Consider the following 13,411-nt stretch of genomic DNA (forward strand, 5'->3'; position numbering starts at 1 on the left):
ATTAGGTCCCATATACTGAATTAGTTCAGAGTTGCTTTTGTACAAAACATAAAACCAAATACTCAAATACGAATAAAGATGCCAGGGCAGACAGATCTCTGTGTCACGCAAATCCCCACTGGCTTTGGAAGGACACCTGTGTATATGAGTTCACTCCTGTTTATTTTTCATAGGACAGATGTGATTAGGGCTCACCACTGTACTGGTCCTGAAAGACAAGGCAAAAATTATGTTTAAACATATTTACACAGTTTTATGGCAAGACTTTTGACCTAAGGGTTTCTTTAAAATGTAGTTTAAGAAAATACCGTGGGTTTGGAGGTAAAATGTGTTAAAGTACTAGGCCACTGCAGGTAGAGGGTCACACTTCCCTTAATTTTAAATGTACCTGTTGCCCAGGGAGCACTTACCCACTTCCAGCATCTCATAGCACTCTCCTAGTCCCCCACTGTCCTCTCCCTTCATGGACAGCAAGAGAGACCTCTCCTCCATAGGTGAGCTGAATTGCTCTTTGGAGGTGACTTTCGTTCTGCTGGCTGTAAGCAGGAGCCTGTGGCAAGTAGCATCCTAATTCACTCATCCTGGTTCAACACTTAAGAGTTAAATGAAAGGATACAGCATTCATTGAAACAAAGGTGTGTTTTAATTGCCGACAGTAGCCAGAGGGAAGATACATTGATTGTGAATTGCTGCAAGTGAGGCAACCTCTGCTCGCTCCTCTCCCTCCCCAACAACATTTTTCTCTACCTCACAGGCAGCAAGCTGCAAGGGACATTAGTTGAAAATTTCATATTTACAAAATGCAACCAAATGTCACTTTATTTTGTAGGAAAAACTAAGTCACTGTTACCAAGGCTTGTATAAATTCCATCAGAGAGCAACTTTGGGAAAAGGCAATCCGAAAACTGTATTTATATGACTGTTCTGACAAAGCCTAGAATGAGGTAAAAAAATAACTCACATTTCTTCATACAGCAGTAGCTCAAGGAGAGTAGTAGTGGGGTCAGGATATCACTTCACTAAAAAGAGGGAGAGGACATCCTTGAAGGAAGCCAAGAGGGCAGTCTCACAACTATTCAGCCTAGAGTCTGCCTCAATGACTGTAGAAGGTAACACTATAGAGGTATTTAGTGGGGATGATACAGACTAGCAATGTTACATAATTTCAGGCAAAGCAGCAGTAGCTGCCAAGCAGTTTCTGGTTGCCACGACCATCAGTTGGATTTGTAGCATGAACAGTTTCAACAGTCACGCTCACTCTTCTCTGCAGTTTGTCCTTTAAAGCATGACCTACGAGTCCCTCAACAGATGTACAGACAATGGTAAGTGACCAGAAGTTTTCAAAATTTTCAAGGATTTATGCAGTCATAAAAGTTCACCAGAAGAAAGAAAGGTGACATTAAGTCCAGTTTAAAACATAGAGCAAATTTAACTTTAAGGTGAACTGTAAAACCAAGCCACTTCTAGTTTTGCTCTTTTCTGCCCCTTGGGAAATCTGTGATTGATTCAGGAAGTCCTTTCCTTTCTCTCTCCTTTGTTTTGGTCCTTTTTTTTTTCCTCTGATTAAATAACAGGCTTTCTTTTCCATCTGTTCTGCTTTAGGGTTTTAGCCTTGTCTTTGGAGGAAGTGAAGGATGGCAAAAGCTTATAACCAGAAATTGAGCTTTTCCTACTGTACTTCAGGCTGGAGAAATGATGACAGGAATGCTGTAAAGTTGACAGACCCATTTAAACATTTCAATGCATAAACAAAGGTTTGAGGGAGGGAGTAAAGTTTGACCACTTCATATGTTTTCCATGCTCAAAAGTTATTTCTTTGGGTTTCTTTGACAGCATTAACTGCCTGTGGTAGGAAACATTTTGCTCATCCCCTAGCTGCAGCTCAAAACCATCCCTGAATATCACAACTTTATCGATCTTGTGACCACAATCCAGTTCTGGGCCACTGGTCATACAAACTTGGTGAATGTTTTTTTCAGTATTCATCTAGGTCCCCCACTGATCATCCCACTGTAAGAAAAGCAAGAAAGGCTTCCCCATAAATACTTGATTTCTTAACAGCGGTACTCTGACTTGCTTCTCCTTCCTCACTGGCACTGCACACAATGCTTCTCCTTTGTGTGGAGCAGCCATCTCCATGCAGTAAGAGCTCCTCGTTAGTTTGCATCTGGCCATTTATGATTTTGTGCATTATGCTTGTGGCAGCATCTCTTATTCCTTTAGAAGAAAACACACAGACTAGCTCTGTCTTTTTCTGAGTCACTCGACAGGGACTCTCCTGAATAACAGTGCAGCTTAGTGCTGATTACTTTTTTATTTCTCCTCTTAGGAAATGGATAAAAGGTTTAAGTTCTGACACAAACAGGAAAACATACTAAGAGGATTTATCCTGAAGGCATCTGCTCTTTAAATAGTGATGAAGCAGTGTCAGTTTCCCAGAAGGGCCAGAAGCTCCACCACTCTTTGTTCCCGCAGCCCTTGTATGACTAGAGGCAGAATATCCTATCACAGGCTGTCAGATAGCTCCCAGAATATGCAGTGTGGTGATAATAGGCTGAGGAGGGACTCACTGCAACTGGGAGCACGAAGAAGTTGGTTTTAAGAAGGACTCTGCTCTGCTCCTTTAAGGATAACACCAGGGCTCTGTTCTACTCCAAGGTAAGACTTTGTAGAATTTACTAAATCAGTAACTTCTCAGCCCTCCAGACCATGTTCCCTCCCTCTTGTTTTCTTAAACAAGGAGCAACAGGAGGGAGAGCCAGCTGCCAGAGTTATCACTTGTGGAATTTTCCAGCTTTACCAGGCAGGAAAGGGGGGACCAAAAAAATGATCCACTGTAGAAAAACAACTGGACATTGAGCAAGCATAAGCAACTGCAGGATGGGCATATGCATGGTTTGCATTGACTCAAACTGTATGAAAATATGGTCAAAGAATCTTATGAACATCAAGTCCTTTAAGGTTTTATTTATAAGGTGTGCTTCTGGAAAGTTGTACTCTTTATAAGGCAGGATTTTTTCTCACCATTTATTCTGTTTTTAAATGTGTTTCACTGGAATAATATTCCAAAAAGAAAGAATCTTTACTTCAAAATGGATTATTCACAGTTTTTGCCATTTTTGCTTTCATTTGATTTGGGATCAGAAACTCGCCTTTTTCAACTTTTGCCTTCTGATGTCATATAGATGTTTATGACAATTACATGTATTTCAGCTCAGTGTCATGGCCAGACTCTAACTTGCACAAGTAGAGCTTCATACAAACCTAGCTGTAAGAAAAGGAGAAACTTAAGACTTATTCCATGGGAGGAAAGCCAGGTCTGACAAGTTAAGTGATGCATTCATAGAGATTACACGGCTAAATGAGCTAAAGGGCTTCTGCATTCACAAATGTATTATCCTAACCTTCATTTTTCAAATTTTGCTTGGGTCTGGTTTCGTTCTGCACACTTGGCAGGCAGGGATTTGCAGGTAGTGCAGGCTCTATCTAATGTCTACTTCCAATTTGAAAGTGTTTATAAATGGTAACCAGGTAAAAATCCAGGGTAGGAGGGGATTGGTGGGGAAGAGCAGCTAAAACTGTTTACCTAGTAGTGAAAACTGGAGAAATTTAAGGGAGCTGGAAACTGGAACTTGGCCACATAGTTCTGAGGAAACTGGAAGCATGTTTATGTAGTGTAAATAAATGCAAACAATAGACCATCAACCCAGCACTCCAAACAGGCTCTCTCATCCGTAGCAGAGGGATTCCAGGGGATTTCTCTCCCAGTGGCTGGCTGGCATGACACTTACAGCTCGGCACCTCCAGGGTAAACATCAGGAGTGTTTGAGGAGTTTCTTTTAGCTGTTCTTGCTCTGTGACATTCTGCACACACTGAAATGGCCAACACAACCTTTCCTGTTCCAAAGTCCCCCTGCAGAAAAATACCATGAGCCAGGGTCATGACCATCAACAAAAAGAATATGCTTGCCTTGGGGAAAACTTTTCAAGGATTTTTTACCCTGTCATTCCTTCTGTAGGGACAGCATGAAGCCTATACTGGGAATCAAAGGGAAGTCTGAAATGGCATCAGATGCTGCAGCGCAGCACAAAATTATGATCATGGTCCATATGATAAGCATATAATAGGTTTTAATTGACTCTGATCAGGATGAAAGAGTAACTACTTTCTTCTTCCCTTGTCAAACTTGAAGTCTTACTGAGAGGAAGGCAGCTAATATCCCTGGAGATTTGCCTTTTGCTCTCTAGATTCTTGATTGATTTGTTTAGAAAAGATAATCCAAACAGTAGGATTCCTGAGAAATTTCTACTAGAGAGCTGTACTCTTAGAATCAATAGAGTTTCTTCTGTATAGTGTCATTACAAATCCCAGCAAGTGTTCTGTCAGGATGGGAGGTAGGGCTTACTGGCATAAATGATTGACCAATCTGTTTTTACTGATTTTGTCACTCCTTTTTCATAAAATGGAAGAATTTTGAGGGATCTCCTCTCACTGGGTTTTCTCCTGTTGGTTCCCAGTGAGGATGATCTTGTACATGCCACAAAAAGGAAGCTGACACTTAGATGTTAGGGCTTTTTCAGGCTGGGCCTTGCATTAAAATTACAAAGTGATTCCTAATTCAAAGTCTCTGTGGGGCACCAAATTGTAGATATGTCTAGATAGCTACAAATTCTCCAGTATTGATGCTGGTTTAAGATGATGGTCAAATTCTAATGTAAAGTACCCTAGCAACTCTAAGCAATATTGTATTTTCTTCAACTCTTTTAATTGCTTCTTACTAGAAAGTCTCTGCAAATGCATTATTTTGGAAAACTTTAGGTGGTGAGAGGTGTGTAAGTTATCATAATGATGTAGCAGCCTCTTAATTTGGCAGATCTTTCTCCCACCTGAATAATTCAAACTTCTCTGGATAAAATCTGTTCCATTTCTTATTTTGAATTACGCTTTCATTTAGCAACCAATTGATGTTGATCCCCTGGTTTGTGTTCTATAAAACAGAGGAGATTACTAAAATGTTCTTTCTCCTTTTTCCCTTTGTTGTGTATTCAAACACATATTTATATGTGGGTGTGAATCCCTACAAACATACAGGAATCTTCCCCTTAGGATATGGTGCATGTATGTTATAAAGGAAAAGGAGATTAACAGTAGAATACAATACAAACAGGCTGACTTTACGGCAGTCTTGCAGACACTCCTGCCAGCCAAAAGAATAAATAACAGCTGTGTTAATCAAAGCCAAATTTAAAAGATAAGATTTTAATTTAGGTAGTCAAAGTACCAGAAAACTGGACAAGCTTAATGCCCACAGGAAAAGAACTCCAATGACAAGGAGTCTAATGGTATACAATTAAGTTGAAGACAAATTTTCAAAAATGCTTTTGTGACTTAAAAGCCTAAGTCAAAACTGTCTTTGAGAGCAGGAGCATTTATTCTCCCTGTAAGTCCATAAGGTTTGTGAATCCTATAGTTTTTTCTGAAATAGGAGTTAGGTGACTTCCCTCCTCCATCCCTTTTGAAAGCATAATCTGTAGTCCTGACAGTCCAAAAAATATGCTGGTCCAAGCAGTGGCTGAATACCAAGCAGCGATACCAACTCAAAGCAAAGAACAGAGGTATGAGCACAATTATTCTCCTGTTTTAGTGGAAAGCCATATGTCATCTGGTTTGGATTAAACTCATGAAGATGTGTTAGCCTGTTCAAGATCCTGTGGAAGCGTTTTGAATCAATTGTAACTGACGTAAATATAGCACTTGACTGGAAATCTTCCAGAGAGAGAGAGCTGCAGCAGTTCAGCCAAGATGCATTATATCAAACGCATGGATAAGTAATTTGGTGTCCTCATGAGAAGGATAGCATTACAGTTTCACAACATTCATAAAGTGCCTAAACAGTGAAAGATCTAACAGGACCATTAAAAGATGGATGAATGCCCGATGAATCTTCACCTCCTGTCATGGATCATGGCTCTTATCTAGGCAGGTGTGGAGGAGCATGAACCCACAATGACAGAGGGCACAACAACAGCTTTGTTGTACTCCTTTGACATGAGCATGTGAGCTTCCAAGCATGGTTTACTATGTTTGCATAGCAATATTAATTACTTTTTAGTGGTTATCTAGACAAGAATATGTACAGGGATGAAAAAGCTCAAATAGGAACTTCAGCCAAGCTCTGTAGGACTTACAGAAGTTTTGCAGTCATTTGCATCACTCATAGCGTACCATAGCTTTAAGTCATGAACTAGGTCTTTTAATTTTAACCCTCTTCTATGGTAAAACATCTGTGTGATTTTGAACACCTCACTTCACCTCCCTCCATGACTCTTACCTGATATCTCTGTGGTTGTTATATGATGAATTAGCTCTTGCCCATATAATTAATTAAATGCTACAGAGAGGGACTGGGGTATTTTGGTAGTTACCAAATTCTGGGTTCTGCTGTTATTAACCACTGCATGACGATTTGATATCAGGGTTCAGGCTCCAGGCTGTGATTGACTGGGAAGAACTCAACACAGCTTAAAGAGGCAAGTCTCCAAAGTCTTCTTTTCATTGTCCTAATCCAACCTGGTGCAAACTCGGAAGAGCTTACAACAAAGCCAGAACAAACCAGCAAATGTCAAAATAACCAAGAGCAATCCCTTCTTGTAACACATGATGTCTAGAAAAGCTGCTGAGAAGCTTTCTGGTGTGATTCTGGGCCACCAAAGGTTTCTACTTCCCAGGGGAAAATTTACAGGCATTTTGTGCCTATGTTAAGATGCTTCAAGGGAAGATAATATTGTCTCTCTATGTCTTTTGAGTCTTGCAGTCTTCCTTTACAGCAAAAGCTCATTTTCCTCAGAGATTTCCAAGACCTGTATCTTACTCCCCCAACATTAATATTGAGAAAGTTAAACATTCAAATCCTGTGTACAGAAGTCATTTGACTGACTTCAGCAGGGCTGCTTTTAGGATTCAGAATTACCCACACCACTAAAGGTACTGAAGACAAAGGCAATGTGTGTTGTAAATATTAGTGTTCTCTGTAGCTATGAGAGCTGTAAGAGATTTGGGAGCTTCAGTCTGTTTGAAAACCTAGCTTTGAAATACCTGGCATGCTGCAGCTTCCCTCACAGTGCTCATAGATGAAATATTTGAGACAAACCTCAAAAATCATGCAAGCAGGGGAAAAAAAAAAGGTAAAGAAAACAGAAAGTTGCTGTGCATCATGTACTAGTTTTCCCATTTAAAAGGTGGTTTTTCTTATTCTGCTATTTGCCTTTTCTGTGGGTATTGAGCAAAAGTGTAGCTTCGTCCAACATTTCCAATTCTCACAGGAGTCAAGTGGTTTGGAAGCATCACTGATTCATTTGACTGCTTACATAGAAAGGTCATGTTTTTCACAGGCACATAGTTTAAACATTTGAACACAGATTAGAAAAATACCACTTAAAATCTAGAGTGTTGCCTTGAAAATTCCCATGAATATGCTCCCTGTATCTCTTTAGCATAAGCCTAGAAATCACTTTAAGATCACAGAAAATCTTTTATACCGCATAGATCATAATTATGTAGCCAATATACAAGAAAATGCATTGGTTTGGGTTTTTTCCCCCTTGACCTCTTCATTCCTCTATTGAAGATTTGAGAATATTATGAGCTAAATTCGATTTTGTGATCCATCGTTTCCTCTGAAAATGGGAATTTCTGCTCTGTGATCTTCTACTTGGTGTTTCTTGTCAGTTTGTCTCCACCAAATTTTAGTCTCCGCTCTTCATTTTCAGCTGTTTTATGATTTCTTATGGTGACATCTGCTATCATCTCACCATGACCTTTCATGGTACTGGTAATGCTCCTAGACTCATTTGGCAACTCAAGAGGTTCTTGCCAACACACTTCTGTACTTATATTATAAATGAAAAATCTCTAGACCAATCTACAGTAGGAGTTTTCTACCAATTTTTTGTGCTAATTCAGCTTTTTGCTTATACAGTTATGCTTGTATGCTGCCTGAATGGTTATCAAATAATATACTGCAATTTAATTTTAAAGTGAGTGAAACAGCCTGAAATTTTGACTGAAAGAACATGAATGAATTAGCAAGAAATTAGTTGTTCATTGTTTCCCACAAAAGTGTAGATCAAAAACCTGTGTGTATCATACTAGCAAAACTTCCATTTGCTCAGCAGAGCCAAGAGGATTTACTTCTGTTGATATTACCTGGCTGTTAGGGATTTTTTTAGTAATAAATTCTTTTGGAATGTAAAGTACCCTGGTTGCTTTGACTGAGCTTTTTATAAATATTTAGAACTAAATAAAAAAGATTGGCTGATGTCTGACTTCTAATAAGGAACTATGACAGTCAAATGCTTTTGGAGGAACATGTGGGAGTGCGTCCATGAGCTGCAATCCCCATCCTGTGCCTTGTGCGTTTATGTTTGTATTTGGTCCTTCTGTGCTGCCTGGATGTCACCTCCTCCCGGCACAGGGAGCCTTTCTCAACTTCGACTACTCCATCTCTACAGGAGTCTTTCACCCAGCTCTTGGTTTCTGGAAGATGGAAAAGGAAGAGAAAAGAGAAGGGTTCAGGGACAGCTGCAGACAGAGGGAAGGAAAAGGAGACAGAGTTAGAAATGAGGCTTCATGTTGCTTCAGGTAATCAAGGATAAAGCCACAGACTGTTCAGGACATTGACAAGAGTTTCCATGTTGATGTACTTCCCATCAATTTCCAGCTGATGTGTAACCATTTTTTTTCAGGAAAAATAGGAACATAGTGCTTTGAGATATTCTCAAAGATCCATCTACATTTCTTTATTCAGTGCATATTCTTTATCTACTCTGCTTTTTAAGCAGTTTCATTTACAAAAGAACAGCCTATTCAGCAAATGTGGGACTCTTTCCAAAGTAACCCATACAATCTTTGCCAATGTATTTGAGTGACAGAAAATAGAATTATGTTCACATCTTGTTTTTAATTTGGTTGCAGAACTTTCCAGCAAAACTTTTATTCCTTCTGACTGATTCAGTATAGCAAAAAGTACAATGTGGCATGGAAAATACAAACTGAGAGTTCAGAATTGCCAGACAGCCAACCCAAAGCTGCTGAGAAAAATTTAAACGGTGTTCATTTGCTCATGAAATTTTGTAATTTGTAATAACTTCAACATTAGCAGTACCACAAAGAAGGATGTTCTGAATTTAAACATAAGGGATAAATTAAGCTAGTGGGGTTGTAATAGTTTATTACTATCTGAGAATCTAATCCAGGATTTTTGTAATGACAGTGTGAAGATGCTCCTCACTCTGTCAAAAGATTCAAGAGTATCTTCACTGCATATGCAATTTTTTTCCAATAAAATAGCTTTAAAGCTTGTATTTTTCTTTGCTTTAAAAGCTCAGTGTGTTGGTTTATATTACTTCAGTCCAGTCCTATAAATACTACTAAGCAAAATGTTTAAGATATTTTCTCATGAATTGCATTAAACCAATACCATTCATGACAAAAATGTAAATGAATATATTAGAGTTTACATGTTCATATTTTGTAGCTCAGTCACGGCCTTCAATATTGTTAAAATACATTTAAAGGAAAACAAAATAATTCGCAAAAATAAGTAGTGCTTATTTGCTTAGGTCCTGAAGCCTTTGAAAAAAGTGTAATGTGTGGAGTGGTGACATTTACATAAAAAGGGTACATTAATTATAGGAAGGAAGAAAGTAACAACTGGACGTCACTTAAAACTAAGCACAAAGAAAACTTCAAAGACATATTGCATGACTTCAAGCTTCTGTTTAGTTTACATGTTCACTCCCTAGATTTATCTGCCTTCCTTCATTACTTATGTCAGGACCTTAAATTGTTTACGCTTGAATGTGTGTAGTTGCATCCAGTAGACAGTGTAGTCCAGTTCTTTATGTTACTACATTAATTCAACCAAAATTACTGAATTTGTCTTTTCAAGTGTTTCAGAGAGAGAATGTCCTACAAATACTGTGAGTTTCTTAATGATAGTAATCATTCTGGTTGAAAGGACAGCTCCTTTACAATGATCTAAAATAAAAATATTTATTCTTCCATGTTTGCCACAATAATGCAGGCAATGTTAGAAGATGTACTGAAAGCTGTAGAAAGTTTGACCCCTTATGTTTCAGTGTTGTGTTTGCTGAGTATTTTAATATTTCTTTTTCTTTAAAAAAATCTAATTTGTGCTTTTGGAACCAAAACTCTGTTAACACTGTCCAGTTTACATCCCCTATGGGTTTTACTTGGTTTGGTTCTTTGCTTGGTGAATGATTTAAGCCACGCTGGAGCTCTTAAACCTGTGCATTTCCTGCAGTTTTAACTGTATCCTGCTGTGTTATAAATAATGAATCTGGCTAAATGTGAGTTGCTGGCAGAAGCTTGTCAATTTTATTGTGAAAGAAGATTCTGGACTAGTATGCACATTACTCTCCTCCTTCTACCCTCCTTGGTATTTGCAGTTGCACACACAGGCACACATGGTGGCCTGATGTACTCCAGTTGACTTGACACCATGCTGTCCCTGGAGAGTGCTTACAGGACTGTTGCTTACCTTAGAAGTGACGCTGTCAGAGCACTAGGAAGCAAAAGAGAATCACTGTTTTTCCACAGCCTTCTGTGAGTGCTTCCTCACTGCTATAGATAGCTCTCTGAGGAGGGGCCGAGTGCATGAAGTGAAAAGCATCACTTTGTGCAGTAGCAGAGTTTGACAGAATCTAATGCCTTTGTGCTTCCTCTTCTCCTTGTCATTCGTGTGACTCTACTTGAGCTTTACTTCCTACTTCAGGTAAGACACTGGGTCACTGCTTGCACCAAACTGCAGAACAAAACATGTCTGCTTCATATTTACTGTGGCTTGACTGAGTAATTCATATCAAGGACTTATAATGGTATAATAGTAAGTCCAGGGCTGCCATACATCTTGTTTTCAGATTCACTCCAGGTGGAGTTTGAAGGGTTTGCTTTGAATTTTGGGTGCTTGGCTAACTAGGATCTCTCTGGGTGGGTGCCAGATGGAATTTTTGGAAGCATCTACTCAACAGGACTGCATAAATTGTACAGTGCATGTACAGTGAGTCTGGTGCTCCTGGAGGCTTTCATCACCTCTGACAGATAAAGTGCGACATCCAGTGGGTTCAAAACTCAGACAGAAATCATTTGTACTGTACAGGCACAATAGATCAAACATTTTCTGGAAACACAGGATTTCCTAAGCCCACAGTACATGGACCATGTGCCTATGTTTCCTGCTGGAAAACTCTGGCCTGCCCAAATTCGTGGCCAATGTGGATGTGTGATTTTTTTTTTCCAAATGAAAACAATTGGACTTAAGTGAGCATCAATACAACAAAAGAATTTGTCAGCTCTAACAAAAAAATGTGTTGGAAATGCATAAGATGTTTAAACTGGCTGCTCACAACCAGTTTTTGCCTGCTGTAGGCCATGTCTAGATATTTCTTATCTTACCCATACCCACTGAAAATTACATCTAACATATTCTACCATGATCTGTTCATGTTCTTGAGTCTTCAACACTGAAAACTGCATTACACTGCTTCCTCTTAATATACATGAAAAGAATTCTTTCCAATTCACTTTTTAAAAAATGGTTAACAGAACATACTCTTGTTAGTGTTAATCATTTGTGAATCCCTTCTGCCCTTTAGAAACAGGCCCATAAGGAGAAAGAAGATGGAATAGAGTCCCTTTCAGATTTTGACAGACACATTGCAGCCATATAGTGCACTGCCTCTGTTGTATTGGGCCAGCGCTGAAGTGATGTGATTGCCAGTGCGGAGAAGAGGTCTGGGTTATGTCCCTAAAGGTCACTGTTGCCAGCAGGCAATACCTAGAGAGTATATTCCCTGCTCTCCCCTAGCTCAAAGAGTCTTATTGTAAGAGTCCTCACACTGAAATGCACAAACAGAGAGAGATTCTTCTGCAGTCTTCATGATCAGTGCAGAGCGATCACAATATGGCCTTTGTTACAGAGGGGGACTTCCCTATCACTTACAAAAAGCTTGCATAGGAGACAGAAGAACCCAAGGTGAAATGCATTTTTAGTTGTTGACAGGTGACACTGCCATGCAGGCACTACACCTGAGTATCCTAACTTGTTACTACCTTGATGAGTTGCAGACAAAGTATAATTAAATAAATGAAATCTTCAATTCCTGTAAATCTTAAAAGTCTTTTCTCTTTGAGGTCTTTAAATCTTAAGACTCATTAGACAACTCCTTTGGGTCCAAAAAATCATGGAATTGTAGAATCACAGAGCATCCTGAGTTTAAAGGGACCCACAAGGGTCACTGAAATCCAACACCCAGCCCTGCACAGGGCAGCCCCAAGAATCACAAATGTGCCTGAGATCCTTGTTCTGGAGCTCTGTCAGGCTTGGTCCTGTGACCACTTCCTCAGGTTCCAGTTCCAGTGCCCAACCACCCTCTGAGTGAAAAAACTTTTCCTAGTATCCAACTTAAACCATCCTAACACAGCTTCATGCCATTCCTTCAGGTCCTGTTACTGGTCACCAGGGATCAGTGCCTGCCCCTGGTGATGAATCTGTAGACTGCTATGAGATCTCCCTTTAGTTTCCTCCAGGCTGAAAAAAACAAGAGATCTCACTCTCTTCTTGTATGGTTTTCCCTCCAGATCCTTCATGATCTTTGTATCCCTCCTTTGGATGCTTTCTAAAAGCTTCTTATCTTTCTCATTCTGTAGCACCCAAAACTGCACACAGGGCTTGAGGTGAGGCCACACCAGTGCAGAGCAGAGCAGAGCAGAGCAGAGCAATCCCCTCCCTCGACTGGATGGCGATGTTTGCCTGGTGCCCCTCAGGGCAGAGTTGGCCCTCCTGGCTGTCAGATCACACTAGGCAGTTAAATGCCTCCCTGACATCCGATCCCGTCAGATCTCGGAAACTAAGCAGGGTCAGCCCCGGATTAGTACTTGGATGGGAGACCTCCTGGGAAATGCCGGGTGCTGTAGGTTCTAGTCCTGAGGACTTCACTGGCACAGTCCAAGCTCGCTCACTCGCACACTGCCGTGGCAGATGAACCTCATGACTTAAACGGTGGGGTCAGTTCTGCGCACGCTGAGCCTCACCTAAAATCCACTGCGCAGGCTGGAAGGGCACACCCACGTGGGGACAGCCCTTCCCAAATCTTCGATTGCGAAGCCGAGCCACACACACAGATCACACTGGTGACTCATATTCAACTTTCCATTGACCAGCAATCCCGGGTCCCTTTTTTGTGGCACTACTCTCCAACATCTTGTTCCCCAGGCTGTATACACATCCAGGGCTGACCTTTCCCAGATGCAGTGTCTGAAGTAAAATTAAAGTTGTCAGAAGCATATTTTGAAGAATATTTTGTGGAATACAAAGACAGGCAAAACACA

General features: G+C 40.2%; 1 protein-coding gene across 3 annotated transcripts in view; it reads left to right on the top strand.

Moving 5' to 3' along the window:
* ARHGAP28 (Rho GTPase activating protein 28) overlaps window positions 1–13,411 on the top strand; it is a 71,936-nt gene that overhangs the window by 22,878 nt on the left and 35,647 nt on the right. The window contains exon 1 of one of the 3 annotated variants that reach the window (XM_071554782.1): window positions 2,554–2,658. The exons of the other annotated variants lie outside the window; for them this stretch is intronic. The gene's annotated coding sequence lies outside the window, so the exon portion shown is untranslated. Of the gene's footprint in view, window positions 1–2,553; window positions 2,659–13,411 lie in introns of those variants that run through there. 3 annotated transcript variants of the gene reach the window in all.

The sequence above is a fragment of the Pithys albifrons genome, chromosome 4 (genome assembly GCF_047495875.1).
Source record: "Pithys albifrons albifrons isolate INPA30051 chromosome 4, PitAlb_v1, whole genome shotgun sequence".
NCBI lineage: Eukaryota > Metazoa > Chordata > Aves > Passeriformes > Thamnophilidae > Pithys > Pithys albifrons.